We start from the raw sequence: 13,504 nt of genomic DNA on the forward strand, positions 1-13,504 counted from the left end.
TTTCTGCCGCTAATTGTCTTTCATTTTTCGACGATCTCTTGGTGACCACTGTCTGCACCACAGTCTATTATCGGTTGCACTGTTCGCCATCAAGCTACCACAGCACTCTGGTTACATCTTGTCTCTTCAGCTCTTCCTTCGATGGTGTGCTCTGCAGTAGGTCAGAGGAGGCACATCGTCATCATCAGGCTCGTCCACCTTGAAGTTATAGTTAGGAACTGACCCATGATGAGAGGAGGGTCAGATGGGGCTCTCAGCGAAGTGAAATCTGCCGACCAGCGAGCTGCCATTCCGTTCTCAGCAGCTGTCTACTCTGCGGTGGGCGAGATGAGGCTGTCGACAGAGCAACCTATACCAAATAATGATCCGCCACATCTCTCGCTTTATTCGGTGCTACCATAAAGGCAGGGCATGCTCACATCTCTGCACTGCGCCAGAGCGACGCCTGTAAAGTATGTGTGTGTTGTGAAACTCTCTCTCTCTCTCCCTGCTCTGGTGATAGCAACCTCCCTAGAGATTGTCTATGTTCTGCAGTTTGTTGTCATTGGACATTTACTCCATTGGTACCGGATTGAAATTGGTTTCCGGGACTATTGGAGGGCATTGGACTAGTATGAGCAGTTGTTGTTGTTGTTGTTGTCTTCAGTCCTGAGACTGGTTTGATGCAGCTCTCCATGCTACCCTACCCTGTGCAAGCTGCTTCATCTCCCAGTACCTACTGCAACCTACATCCTTCTGAATCTGCTTAGTGTAGTCATCTCCTGGTCTCCCTCTACGATTTTTATCCTCCACGCTGCCCTCCAATACTAAACTGGTGATCCCTTGATGCCTCAGAACATGTCCTACCAACCGATCCCTTCTTCTGGTCAAATTGTGCCACAAACTTCTCTTCTCCCCAATCCTATTCAATACTTCCTCATTAGTTACGCGATCTACCCATATAATCTTCAGCATTCTTCTGTAGCACCACATTTCGAAAGCTTCTATTCCCTACTTGTCCAAACTACACTCCTGGAAATGGAAAAAAGAACACATTGACACCGGTGTGTCAGACCCACCATACTTGCTCCGGACACTGCGAGAGGGCTGTACAAGAAATGATCACACGCACGGCACAGCGGACACACCAGGAACCGCGGTGTTGGCCGTCGAATGGCGCAAGCTGCGCAGCATTTGTGCACCGCCGCCGTCAGTGTCAGCCAGTTTGCCGTGGCATACGGTGCTCCATCGCAGTCTTTAACACTGGTAGCCTGCCGCGACAGCGTGGACGTGAACCGTATGTGCAGTTGACGGACTTTGAGCGAGGGCGTATAGTGGGCATGCGGGAGGCCGGGTGGACGTACCGCCGAATTGCTCAACACGTGGGGCGTGAGGTCTCCACAGTACATCGATGTTGTCGCCAGTGGTCGGCGGAAGGTGCACGTGCCCGTCGACCTGGGACCGGACCGCAGCGACGCACGGATGCACGCCAAGACTGTAGGATCCAACGCAGTGCCGTAGGGGACCGCACCGCCACTTCCCAGCAAATTAGGGACACTGTTGCTCCTGGGGTATCGGCGAAGATCCATTCGCAACCGTCTCCATGAAGCTGGGCTATGGTCCCGCACACCGTTAGGCCGTCTTCCGCTCACGCCCCAACATCGTGCAGCCCGCCTCCAGTGGTGTCGCGACAGGCGTGAATGGAGGGACAAATGGAGACGTGTCGTCTTAGCGATGAGAGTCGCTTCTGCCTTGGTGCCAATGATGGTCGTATGCGTGTTTGGCGCCGTGCAGGTGAGCGCCACAATCAGGACTGCATACGACCGAGGCACACAGGGCCAACACCCAGCATCATGGTGTGGGAAGCCATCTCCTACACTGGCCGTACACCTCTGGTGATCGTCGAGGGGACACTGAATAGTGCACGGTACATCCAAACCGTCATCGAACCCATCGTTCTACCATTCCTAGACCGGCAAGAGAACTTGCTGTTCCAACAGGACAATGTACGTCCGCATGTATCCCGTGCCACCCAACGTGCTCTAGAAGGTGTAAGTCAACTACCCTGGCCAGCAAGATCTCCGGATCTGTCCCCCATTGAGCATGTTTGGGACTGGATGAAGCGTCGTCTCACGCGGTCTGAACGTCCAGCACGAACTGAGGCACGTCCAACTGAGGCCCCAGGTGGAAATGGCATGGCAAGCCGTTCCACAGGACTACATCCAGCATCTCTACGATCGTCTCCATGGGAGAATAGCAGGCTGCATTGCTGCGAAAGGTGGATATACACTGTACTAGTGCCGACATTGTGCATGCTCTGTTGCCTGTGTCTATGTGCCTGTGGTTCTGTCACTGTGATCATGTGATGTATCTAACCCCAGGAATGTGTCAATAAAGTTTCCCCTCCCTGGGACAATGAATTCACGGTGTTCTTATTTCAATTTCCAGGAGTGTATTTATCGTCCATGTTTCACTTCCATACATGGCTACACTCCATACAAATACTTTCAGAAAAGACTTCCTGACACTTAAATCTATACTCGATGTTAACAAATTTCTCTTCTTCAGAAACGCTTTTCTTGCCATTGCCTGTCTACATTTTATATCCTCTCTACTTCGACCATCATCAGTTATTTTGCTCCCCAAATAGCAAAACTCCTTTACTACTTCAAGTGTCTCATTTCCTAATCTAATTCCCTCAGCATCACGCGACTTAATTCGACTACATTCCATTATCCTCGTTTTGCTTTTGTTGATGTTCATCTTATATCCTCCTTTCAAGACACTGTCCACTCCTTTCAATTGCTCTTCCAAGTCCTTTGCTGTCTCTGACAGAATTACAATGTCATCGGTGAACTTCAAAGTTTTTATTTCTTCTCCATTGATTTTAATACCTACTCCGAATTTTTCTTTTGTTTCCTTCACTGCTTGCTCAATATACAGACTGAATAACATCGGGGAGAGGCTGCAACACTGTCTTACTCCCTTCCCAACCACTGCGTCCCTTTCATGTCCCCCAACTCTTATAACTGCCATCTGGTTTCTGTACAAATTGTAAATAGCCTGTCTGAGCATACAGGGTTGAATTTTTGGGAGTTATAGTAGACTAGCGAACTTATGAGAAAGGTGTCTCCATCTTCTTCTGTTTGATTCTCGGCGTTACATCGACGATATGACGCCAGTCGCGTTCTTTAAAAAACTGGATGCCTGTTTATCGGGTACAGGTCCTTCTCGGGGATGATGGTAGTAAACGTGGCGACTTCCCAGCCGAATACATGCGGCTTATGGTGAAGGGAAGGTTTGGGGATATTAGATGGGGTGTAAGATTAGGTATGGGTGTTAAATGGGAATGTTTTATCGTGTATTGCTTGTGCAATCACCTGCAGCATTTGCTGCACAGTTTTCTTGTCCGGTAGCGGCCGTGGTCCAGATGGAGGCAGCAATGCCTCTGATCCATCCTCCTCTTCAGTGCATGCCAGTTCTTGCGTCTCTTCCTGTAGAGTGTCGGGCACCTGCTGGTCACCAAACTCACTTGCATTCGTGGCAGCAGGTCGCCCCATTGCGTAACGTCTTCCGAGAGTTGCAGAACTCCGCAGGGGCCGGAAGGCCTTCTGTCTGTATCGCTGTATCCACTACCACAGGGACGGCTGGCGTCGTTTTGGCAGCGCGCATCTAATCGCGCAGTTCAGCGAGTAGACGATGAACTTCTTTCAGCTCAGCTGCCTTTCTTCAGCGAAGGCATTTTTGAGAGTGGCAGTTGCTTCGTCGGTGGCTTTCCGCAACTTTTCCGCAGTGGTCGTCATAGTCTTCTTCTTCTTGGCGACACAGCCCGCTCCCGCTACTTGAAAAGGGGCGGCCGCCTTATCTTCATGGACCACCTCTTCTCGTGTGGTGACCCTCTTCTGCAGCATCCAGGTCTTCACGTAGTTGCACTTACGCGAGTTAGCAGCGTGCATGCCGCTGCAGTTTGCGCAAGTAGCAGCCACTCCTCTCGGTCTGTTAAACCCAGTTCACACGCAACGATCTGTCTGCGCAGACATTGGCGCAGATGTCTGTACATACAAAAGATCGCTGCAAATGTGGTGTGTTCACACGACACAAACCCCAATCTACTACTCGCCCGCCATCTATCGGTGTAGAAAAGAAATATCAGTGGCAAGCGACTACGCTCCCCGTAAACGTCAAAAACGTAATTCAGTTATTTTGAAATATAGAAACGGAGGAAGCTCTGTTGTGGTCTGTGTTCGCAACTTGTGTTGCGAAAAACATTCAGACCAACCGCAGGAAACAGAGAAGGCGGTCAAAATGGTGTAGACAGTGGCTGCTAAAGTGAAAGAAGTTTTCTCACGTACATTTGCTGCGAGAGTTGCAGGGCGAACCTGTTTTGTTTTACATTACCTCGTGTTCCATTTCCTCGCACATTGACACTCCAATTTCATCTTCACTTGTACTCCTGCTTGGTCTTGGCGTTTCTTGATCACTAAGAAAGCCAAGCAGATCAAAATACCATAACGTTGGCTGGTGTACTTGATCTACTCTTACACAAGATCTTCCAGATTTCTGAACTTTGGATAACTCTTTTCGGTAAACAGTTCGCTGACAGACTTAATTTACTTAACTTGCCTTCATGAACTCATCCTTCAGGACAGCGTAAATAGCTTCACATGTGTTGGCTATTATTTTACTCAAAGCTTGTTTCGATATTGCAGTTGAAAATTCCAAATCCTTGTAGCTCCTTCCTGTTGCTAGGAATCTTAATGTTACTCCAGCCGTTTATGAGGAGAACTTGCTCTTCTCATACAAGTATTTTTTCTAATAATATGAGGGTTACAAGCTTTAAGAGATAATTATAAGTTTCGACATCCATCTGCAAATAATTTCGCCAGTTCGCAACGAATTTTTTTTATTTTTTATCACTGTTTCTCTGTTTGCCGAGGCTTCAACTGCCCGCAATTTTTCAATTAGTGCATTGTATGCTGCTGTCTTTTTGTCTTGGGTCACTATATTCTTTACTTTTAATCTTCCACAAACATGGGTGGTTTCTATATATTTCAATGAATTCACTTACAAACTCTCGAGAACACTACGAGTATCAGTCATTTTAATGCCTTATGCGCACAAATACAAACACTAGACTGAGCGCCAGATACAAAAATCGCTCTACGTTGTACTCTAAAAGTTGCTGCAGAAAGGAAGCCGCACTTAATGTTGGTCTTCCTGACTTGGTAGAGCGCACCTTGTCTTGACGTTCTCATGAGCTGCTAAAATGACAGCAGTACTATTGGCACTCGGCCAAAATCGGTCTATTTTGTTATGACAGTCTGATCTGTAATGAGCCTATATTTACTTTCGGGCCATATTAAATCGGTCGATCTCAGCCGAACGCCAGTTGTATTGTGCAAATATTAGTTGCTCATGGTTTCCTCAACAGCGTTAACCTACTATAATGGACAGAATACCCGTTCATTCTGAATATCGTCTTTGGATGAATAATCTCGGAGCCGATATGCTCCTCGTCTGAAGTAGCCCTGGTTCTGTGTATTAAGGTGTTGCGGCATAGCTCTTATCTGAGCTGGCTGCTGAAAGCTATGCCCGTTGAGGTTTAGGTTCGTATGCTTCGGCTTTCGATACACAGAATGGCCGACTCGTCCATCTCCTTTCTCTTGGACCGACGTATGTAAGAAACACAATTTCCTGTTCATCTCTGTGGATGTATACTGTTCATATGGTTTGCTGTGGAACAGAGGCCTACTGAAAGAGGTTGAGAAATGTTCATCAGCACCAACCAGCATCCACCAGTGCTTGAAGGGTACTTCTTATAATATTGTCCCTTCATAAACAAAAAAATCTCAATGCTTTATAGAAGAGGGAGAACATGGGGTTTGGTTATTGTGACTGTACTTATAATTATAGCAGACTTTAAAATAACTGAATGATACTTGTCTTGATGGAGCGAGACCGAATAGTTTCTGCTTGAATTGGTTATACGAGTTACATCGTTAGACAAAGTTTTCCATTTGTCTTATTTACCACTTTTTAATTTTAACTTTCGAAAAATGTATTCAGTTCAACGGCATTTATAGTAAAATAGTGTCATTCCTTGTTTGAGATGCAATGATTAATAACGTCGTTTCTTCTTATAGGATGTGTTACTCTGATCCCAGATGCTACGCTCATTTAAGAAGTTTAGTGTCACATGAAAATCGTATGCTATGTCCAACTCCCTACCAGACAAGCACAGTGTTGTGATTGCGTTGCGTCTTTATAAACAGGCTGCGAAACATCGTCGTGTGGAAAGTTTTTATACTTTGCGTTGATCATCAGAGCAGAAAATGTTTCACATACTTGCGGAAGGTTGGCCAGAGAATCTCATGTGTGCTACTGCCTTTAGAGACTCGCACCCTTTAATATTGCCGCAAAAGTTTGAATTTTAGGAAGTTTCATTTTCCCGTATGTCGAAATGTATGGTTAAATGTGGTGTTAGTTTCGTGTTCTTTTAAGCATATGCAGTGCCTCGAGTTCTCTTGGAGGAGGTCTGTGTTAATTAATTTTCTGAAATACTAATTTGAGAAAGTTGTTATTGTAATACATAAATAAATATATCAACAAAACTGCAAGGCATACAAGAAGAACCTATTATTTCGAAGCCAGCAGTATTTTGCGGTTTAATTATATTGTTATTGCAAATAGTCAACAACAAAAGAAATGTAAGCGTCTTCAAAAATTTTATGAGTATTCAGTTGTGCGGTGAAACGTAAACATTTCATTGTGTGAACGAAGTGCTCATCGAAACCAGCATTATGTAAGTACAGCAAAACAATTTTTGCAAATTTATGGTTAGTACTAAACGATCACATCAGGCGTGACTTAAAAGCCGCCACATGTCATTATAAGTCTGTATAGATAAATTTTCCTGGCGCTTGCCAGTTTCCCAGTTTACATTTCTCATGGTTTACCTTTGTTGCCCATTAAAATAATTTAGAAACAATATGTCAAGTTTTGTTTATTTACGTGTCAAACAAATTTAACACATGGAGAAACAGTATGTTTTTTAGAATTTTATGTGCGCTCATTGGATCTACTTTGTAGTCGGTTGGAGTGGCCTGACATTTAATACTGGCAGTACTCAAGTTAAGACCAATGCAAGACAAAAGATTTTCTACTTACTCATAAGTCGTTCTTCCTACACAACATTGATTGCATCGTTTGTTTGGAGTGGTTGCTTTCCAATATCACAGGTAGGGCAGTTGCACTACGTTTTTCGACAGTCAAAAGCTGACGTAACAAAAAGTGTAAATATACAAATTATACATTGACTGATGATCATAAGGAAACCTTTGTCATGGGTGGACACAGAATCGACTAAATGAATGCCCACCAGCATTTTACGGGAACTCTGTTAATTATGCCCTTATATTCTTTTAAAAACATTGAATCCACGTATTAAAACAGTTCTCCTCATGATGAAATATGAATAAACGTAACATTATTAGTATTTACTTTCAAAAATTGTAGTTGAAAACTGTCACGGGTAGGGCATGTGTGAAGTAGAATCTGTTTTTACAAGTGAACATTAATTTCCTTATACTAATTTATAGATAAATCAGTAATTAACATACACCTCAAGCCAGCCGCTGTGGCTGAGCGGTTCTAGGCACTTCAGTTTGGAACCACGCGACCGCTATGGTCGCAGGTTCAAATCTTGCCTTGGGCTTTGATGTGTGTGATGTCCTTAGGTTAGTTAGGTTTAAGGAGTTTTAAGTTCTAGGGGACTGATGACCTCAGATGTTAAGTCCCATAGTGCTCAGAGCCATTTAGACCTCAATTTCTATGATAATAACCTTTGAGAAAGTTTTGTTGCATTGTAAATTACTTACAGTACAGGTTACTGTAAGTACTGTGTACCTAAAGATTTTAAGTTAAAGAACACTAACAAAAAAACTATGCAGATTACTACTTGTCCACTGCAAAAATGTCTAAAGTTTTCAGAACATTCATAATATAAGGTATATTCTTGACATGTTTGATATCTGGCTTTGGGAGAATAGCAAGAAGTTTTCCAACTTTATGTAGTATACATCCTCTTCATCAACTTCAAACGTTTTTGCTGTGTCTCCTATAGACCTCATACACATGAAGAACAGTCTGTGAAATTGCAGCATGCCTGTAGTTTGGTGAAATCGTTCTTGCAGTTTGAAACTCCAACAAAATAAATTTTCCAGGCACAAACTATTCAACAGCTGGTGATGACTCCTCCGTACCTTCTTCGAAATTATTTGTCTTTAGGCCTTTGAAATATGGTTGTTCATCAATGTATCTTTCATCTATACAGATTCTAAATCTGTATAGATGAAAGAATGTACACTGGATATTCATTGAAAAACTTGATTTCACTTGTCATTTACATAATGTTTTTGCAAGATAGTTATTTTCCCAGTTGCTAGATCTGCAAAAGACTCAACATCCTTTACACAAGGTAACTGCCTGCTGATTTTATTACTTGTGAAAAAGGTAACAAGATGAAGTTTTTATGTCTTTTAAGAAAATGTGCTCTTCACCTTCATAGTCAGGGTTTCCCATACAAACTTTTTATGAATGCTAATGAATTTATTAGGCAATGGAAGAAAGCACCCTTTTTTACGGGAGAAACAGCTCTGCTGAGGGTCTGAAGACATTTATGTGATTTGATCTGGAAAGCAGGTCGTCTTTAGTCAGGACAAATTTTGGTTTAAGCCTTTACTTTCTTTTAGTTCAGCTTTCTTCTTATGGTGATCAATTAAAAAAAAATTTCACAAGAGGATATCTTTATCTTCATATTTTCCCATCTTTTTCTATAATTTTTTTTTTCTGTATATGGGTACTGCATTTGCTGGCAGCTTTGTGCAACTTTTCTCGAAGTTGTCTTTTATGCTTCGCGAACATTTTTTTCCCCACTTTCTGTATAAATAATAAGTTGATATTAAGTCACAGATAGGCACAACAAAAAGCCTTTCACAAATAAACCTAGCCTGAGTGTAGCTATACGGTGAGTGGAAACTTTCCTTTTCATAATATTGTTACATTCCATCCTGGATTTTCCATTGTTTGATACGTTGATATTAGTGTGAACTATTAAGGCACTTGTTATTCCAGTGAGCATAACTTAAAAATTACAAGAAGTGTTAAATGGTTTAGATTTTAGTCACAATCCAAAAAAGTTACGGGTGGGACAGAATTAATTTCAACATCTATATCTATTTATCAGGTTTTCTCACTCTTAATTTAAAATCAACAAAATTGCTGTAATTGCTGAGTTACAGAGTAAACTTTTTCATGTTTTTCGTCACAGGGGGATACTAAGTACAGAGCTGTTTTTGTAAATAAATTGCATGCTTAATAGTTTACCTTTCATTAAAGACATAATATTCTGCTCTTGAAACTTAATAATTGAGACTGCTACTATTGCTGCCAATATAAAAAGAAAACTTTTTGCCCTCCATCCTCATCTACAGAAGTACTGACATCATTCAATTGCATTTACTGAAATAATTTTGAAACTTTGATAATTTTTTTTTTCAGGATTACATAATTTAACTTCCGTAGGTTCAGAAAACTATGACATAAATCTAATTGAAAATAAAATTTAAAAAAGTGTCAGGCTCAGTTTCTTAAATAATCTCTAAACAATGCATTATTTGATACAATAGTTTTCAAAGTATTGTACTGTGTCATAACATAAAAAAAAGAAACCGATGTTTTGGACACTGTTGCAATATCCGTCTTCTGTATATGTGGCTGAAATATTGGTTAGCATAGGGGGTTTTTTCATTATGGCATGGCATGGTACTCAGAAATCAACTGACTCTGGCTGCAGAAGTCTAAGCAATTTAGTGAATTATTTGTTAGTCAGATCATATGTACGAGCATATGTTTGTGTAATTTAGAGAAGGCTCCTTCATAAACACTGTGTATGCTGTCGACATTGTTTTCCTGTGCCCCAAATGTACACTCTTAAAAATTTCTTCCTCAAAGTAAGCACATTCTTTGATAGCAACAAACTTATTTTGACCAGAAATGCCCTCTTTGCTTGTGCTAGTCTGCTCTTTTCTGCCATGTCTTATTTTACTTCCAAGGTAGCAGAACTCCTTCACTTTGTCTGTTTTGTGGTCACCAATTTTTAATAAGTTTTTCACTAATCTCATTTGTGATATTCCTTATTACTTTCGTCAATCCTTGGTTTACTCTTAATCCAAATTCTGCACTCAGTCAGTCTGTTCATTCAATTCAGCAGACACTGCAATCCTTTTTATTTATCACTGAGGATGGCAGTGCCATCAGTGAACCTTATCATTGATGCCCTGCAGTCTAAATTTTAATCCCAATCTTTAAAATTCCTTTTATTGCTGTCATTACTTCTACCGTGTATAAACTGTGCAGTAAGGACAGAAGACCACATCCCTGTCTTTCAGCCTCTTAATCCAAGCACATTGTTTTGGCCTTCCATTCTTATAGTTTCCTCTTGGTTTGCGTATGTATTGTATATTACTCAAACTTTTCTATAGCTTACTCCTGTTTTTCACAAAATTTCAAACATGTTGCAAAATTTTACATTGTTGAACCCTTTTTCTTGGTCAACAAATCCTATGAATGTCCCTCAAGGGGTCTCACCACTCTTTGAGTTCGTGGTTGATTACCATCGGGCCTCAGCCTTTGCAGCATCTTTTCCCTTCCATGCTGCATGTCTATCCTCCTGCTATTCTTTTTCTCCTCCCTTGGAGAACAAGTCTGGGATATTTTTGGGAATGTGTTCTGAATTTTCAGTAGCTTGACATCAGAACAGTCCCTCCACTGTTTTTTCTTTCTTTATTCATTCTCCATCTCCTGTCCTTCCTCTGCTTTGGCGTTTGAGGTTCCTCTTTGTTTCTTCTTCCTCCCTGTGTGCTCCTAAAGGCTGGCCCATACTTCGGCTGCATAACAGGTGACTGGGTAATGGGTAATTCCCAGCCCTGTGTCATCTGATAGGGTTCGCATGTACCCCCTGGTACAGGCCAGGCACAGGACAGGGTCATTGCCAGAGCTATTAACTTCCCAAATTCCCAATTGATCTCTCTGTCAGGAGTTTGGGCGGTGTAACCTGAGGTGTGAACAATCACATAAGGCGGATGAGCCCCACTGTGAGGTGGGTCCCCAGTTTGAAGGAGCAAGCCATTGGAGACTCTGGCAATCAAGGGAGATTTTTTTCACAATGAGTCAGTCACCATCTCAGTTTTGTGTGTGCTAAACTTAAGTGGAATGAGGCTAAAGTTTCCAAGATTCTCCCAGCTGCACCTCGGTTCCTCATGATATCACTTACTGAAGGAGTATAATCCATTAATTACTCAGAAAGATGTTGATGCAGTTGCCAGCCCTGTGAAATCCTGCTCTCATTTACGCAATGGCACTTTGCTTTTGGAGACTAATTGTGATTCTCAAGCACAACTGCTTCCAACTTTGCTCCTCCACGGCTATCCTGTTCATGCCAAGGCCCATTGAGTGCTGGATTCTTCGCAGGGTGTTATTTACACTGGGGTGCTCAGTGGTTTGACCGAGGGAAAAATCTAACTTCTCTCCGATCAGGGTGTCACTCCAGTCCATTGAGTCATGGAAAAAGGTTTGTGCATCCTTAGTGCCTACATGCATTCTTTTTCTTGTGTTTGATAGAGTAGTGCTCCCAGCAATAACCAAAGCAGGCTATGAAGTCATCACAGTCCGACTGTACAATCTGAACCCGATGATCTGCTGCCAGTGTCAATGTTATAACCACACTCAAATGTCCTGTCGACAGCCAGACAAATGTGTTACTTGCAGTAGGCATGCTTTTGAGAGCAGTTGCCTGCCTCCCCCTCCCCGCTGTATCAATTGTGGCAGAGACCTTGCAGCCTCATTGAAAGATTGTCCCTTGTATTTTGATGAGTGGGCTGTCCAGGAGATCCCGGTGAAGGAAGAAGTGTCACTTGCAAGTTGGTGGCTAGTCGAAAGCCCTGCGTTTTACCGTCTTGCTCTTATAGTATCATTCTTGCTGCACCTCACTCCACCAAGGACATGACCACGCAGATATGCGACCTCGGATTCAGCACAGCAGTTCTAAAATCGCCCAGTGTTACAATAACATCCCTGTCTCCTACTCCAGCTGTGCAACAAACCCCAAGTTGTCACCTCCGGCAGCAAAATCGCCTGCTACACAACTGGCAGGCTGGAAAGGACAGAAGGAATACTCCCATGAAGACTTTTTACATCCCTCCAGCCAACAAACATCTGAGTCTTCATCTGCCAACCACAAAGGCTCCAAGACATCAAACAAAGGCAAACGGTCTTCTCCTTCGCTGACTTGGAGATCTTCTTCAACTGCATTTCTTTCCAATCTGCTTCAACCTTCCACCCAAGGATGGCATTACATCTCATGGGAGTGCCATGCTGCTCATCTGGAATGATGTTTATGGACAAATTATCTCACTGAACTTCCAGCTGCAAGCTGTCGCTCTCCACATTTTCCTTCCTCGTTTCACCTTTCCTCTTTGTACCTACTACATCCCTCCATCACTCGGTGTCATTAGGGCAGACTTCCTCCAGCTTATTGGGCAACTCCCTCAGCCCTTTTTCATGCTCAGTGACTTTAATGCACACCATCCCTTGTGGGAACAAGAACATGTCCTATCGGACCATAATGTAATACAGCAGGAATCATCCTGTATCTCCAGGACCTTTCCAAGTGTACTGTGTCCTTGTGTGATTTTTGAACACTGTATTTGCTATTGTGAGCTTGCAGAACATAATTTCTCTGTCCTCACCCCCCCCCCCCCCCCCTTTCTCCCAGCACCCACAGAGCCTCGACCTATTGCAGCCATTTCTTCCTATACGGGCTACGTGTTCTTCTCCGTGCTCCTCCCTCCCCATACTCGCTCTTTTCCTGCTGCCCTCGCCTCCCTCTCTCTAGGTGTTCTTACTTCTATTGACCTGGCTATCCACCTGGTTTCCTGTATTTCTTGAAATTTTGTTTTCATTGCCATTTCTCTTTCTTTCATTTTGGTCACACCTTGGGGTTTGACCTACACTTCTGAATTTTCTGTCTTTAGTGTGAGTCATTTTGCGAAGAACTCCCTCCCTAGTGTCTGTGGCACGGCTTACTCTCCTCCCGTTCCTTGCCCTCTTCTTTCCCTCTTCCTTTGCCGCTGTAGCGCCTTTGTGCCCCACTAGGTCACCAGTATGTGTAGCCAGTCCACGTGGTGGGGTTGTTATGTACTCATCTGGCTTAGCCCTCTGACAAAAGAGGCATCACATTTCTCATACCTGAGCTGTTGGCTCCCCATGTATGCCCAGGAATGGTTACATGTCATTCTGGAGCATCGGAACTCCCAGCAATAACCGCAGTGCCAGACGGCCTTTGCTGTGGCCAGGTGCTGCTCAAGGGGAAAGCTCCTGATTGGAATGTGTGGTATCAGGGAGAATGCTTTGCGCATGAAGCATATCAGATTCTAACAGTCTGGCTATCCTCCTACGGACGTCTCTT

The 13,504-nt window shown here is 43.2% G+C and overlaps 1 protein-coding gene across 2 annotated transcripts in view; it reads left to right on the plus strand.

Moving 5' to 3' along the window:
• Positions 1-5,504: 5,504 nt before the first annotated feature.
• Positions 5,505-13,504, plus strand: part of LOC126283990 (zinc finger protein 271-like) — a 139,521-nt gene continuing 131,521 nt past the window's right edge. The window contains exons 1-2 of one of the 2 annotated variants that reach the window (XM_049982526.1): positions 5,505-5,788; positions 6,123-6,781. The gene's annotated coding sequence lies outside the window, so the exon portion shown is untranslated. Of the gene's footprint in view, positions 5,789-6,122; positions 6,782-13,504 lie in introns of those variants that run through there. The other variant, XM_049982527.1, reaches the window with a different exon arrangement.

The sequence above is a fragment of the Schistocerca gregaria genome, chromosome 8 (assembly GCF_023897955.1).
Source record: "Schistocerca gregaria isolate iqSchGreg1 chromosome 8, iqSchGreg1.2, whole genome shotgun sequence".
Lineage (NCBI taxonomy): Eukaryota > Metazoa > Arthropoda > Insecta > Orthoptera > Acrididae > Schistocerca > Schistocerca gregaria.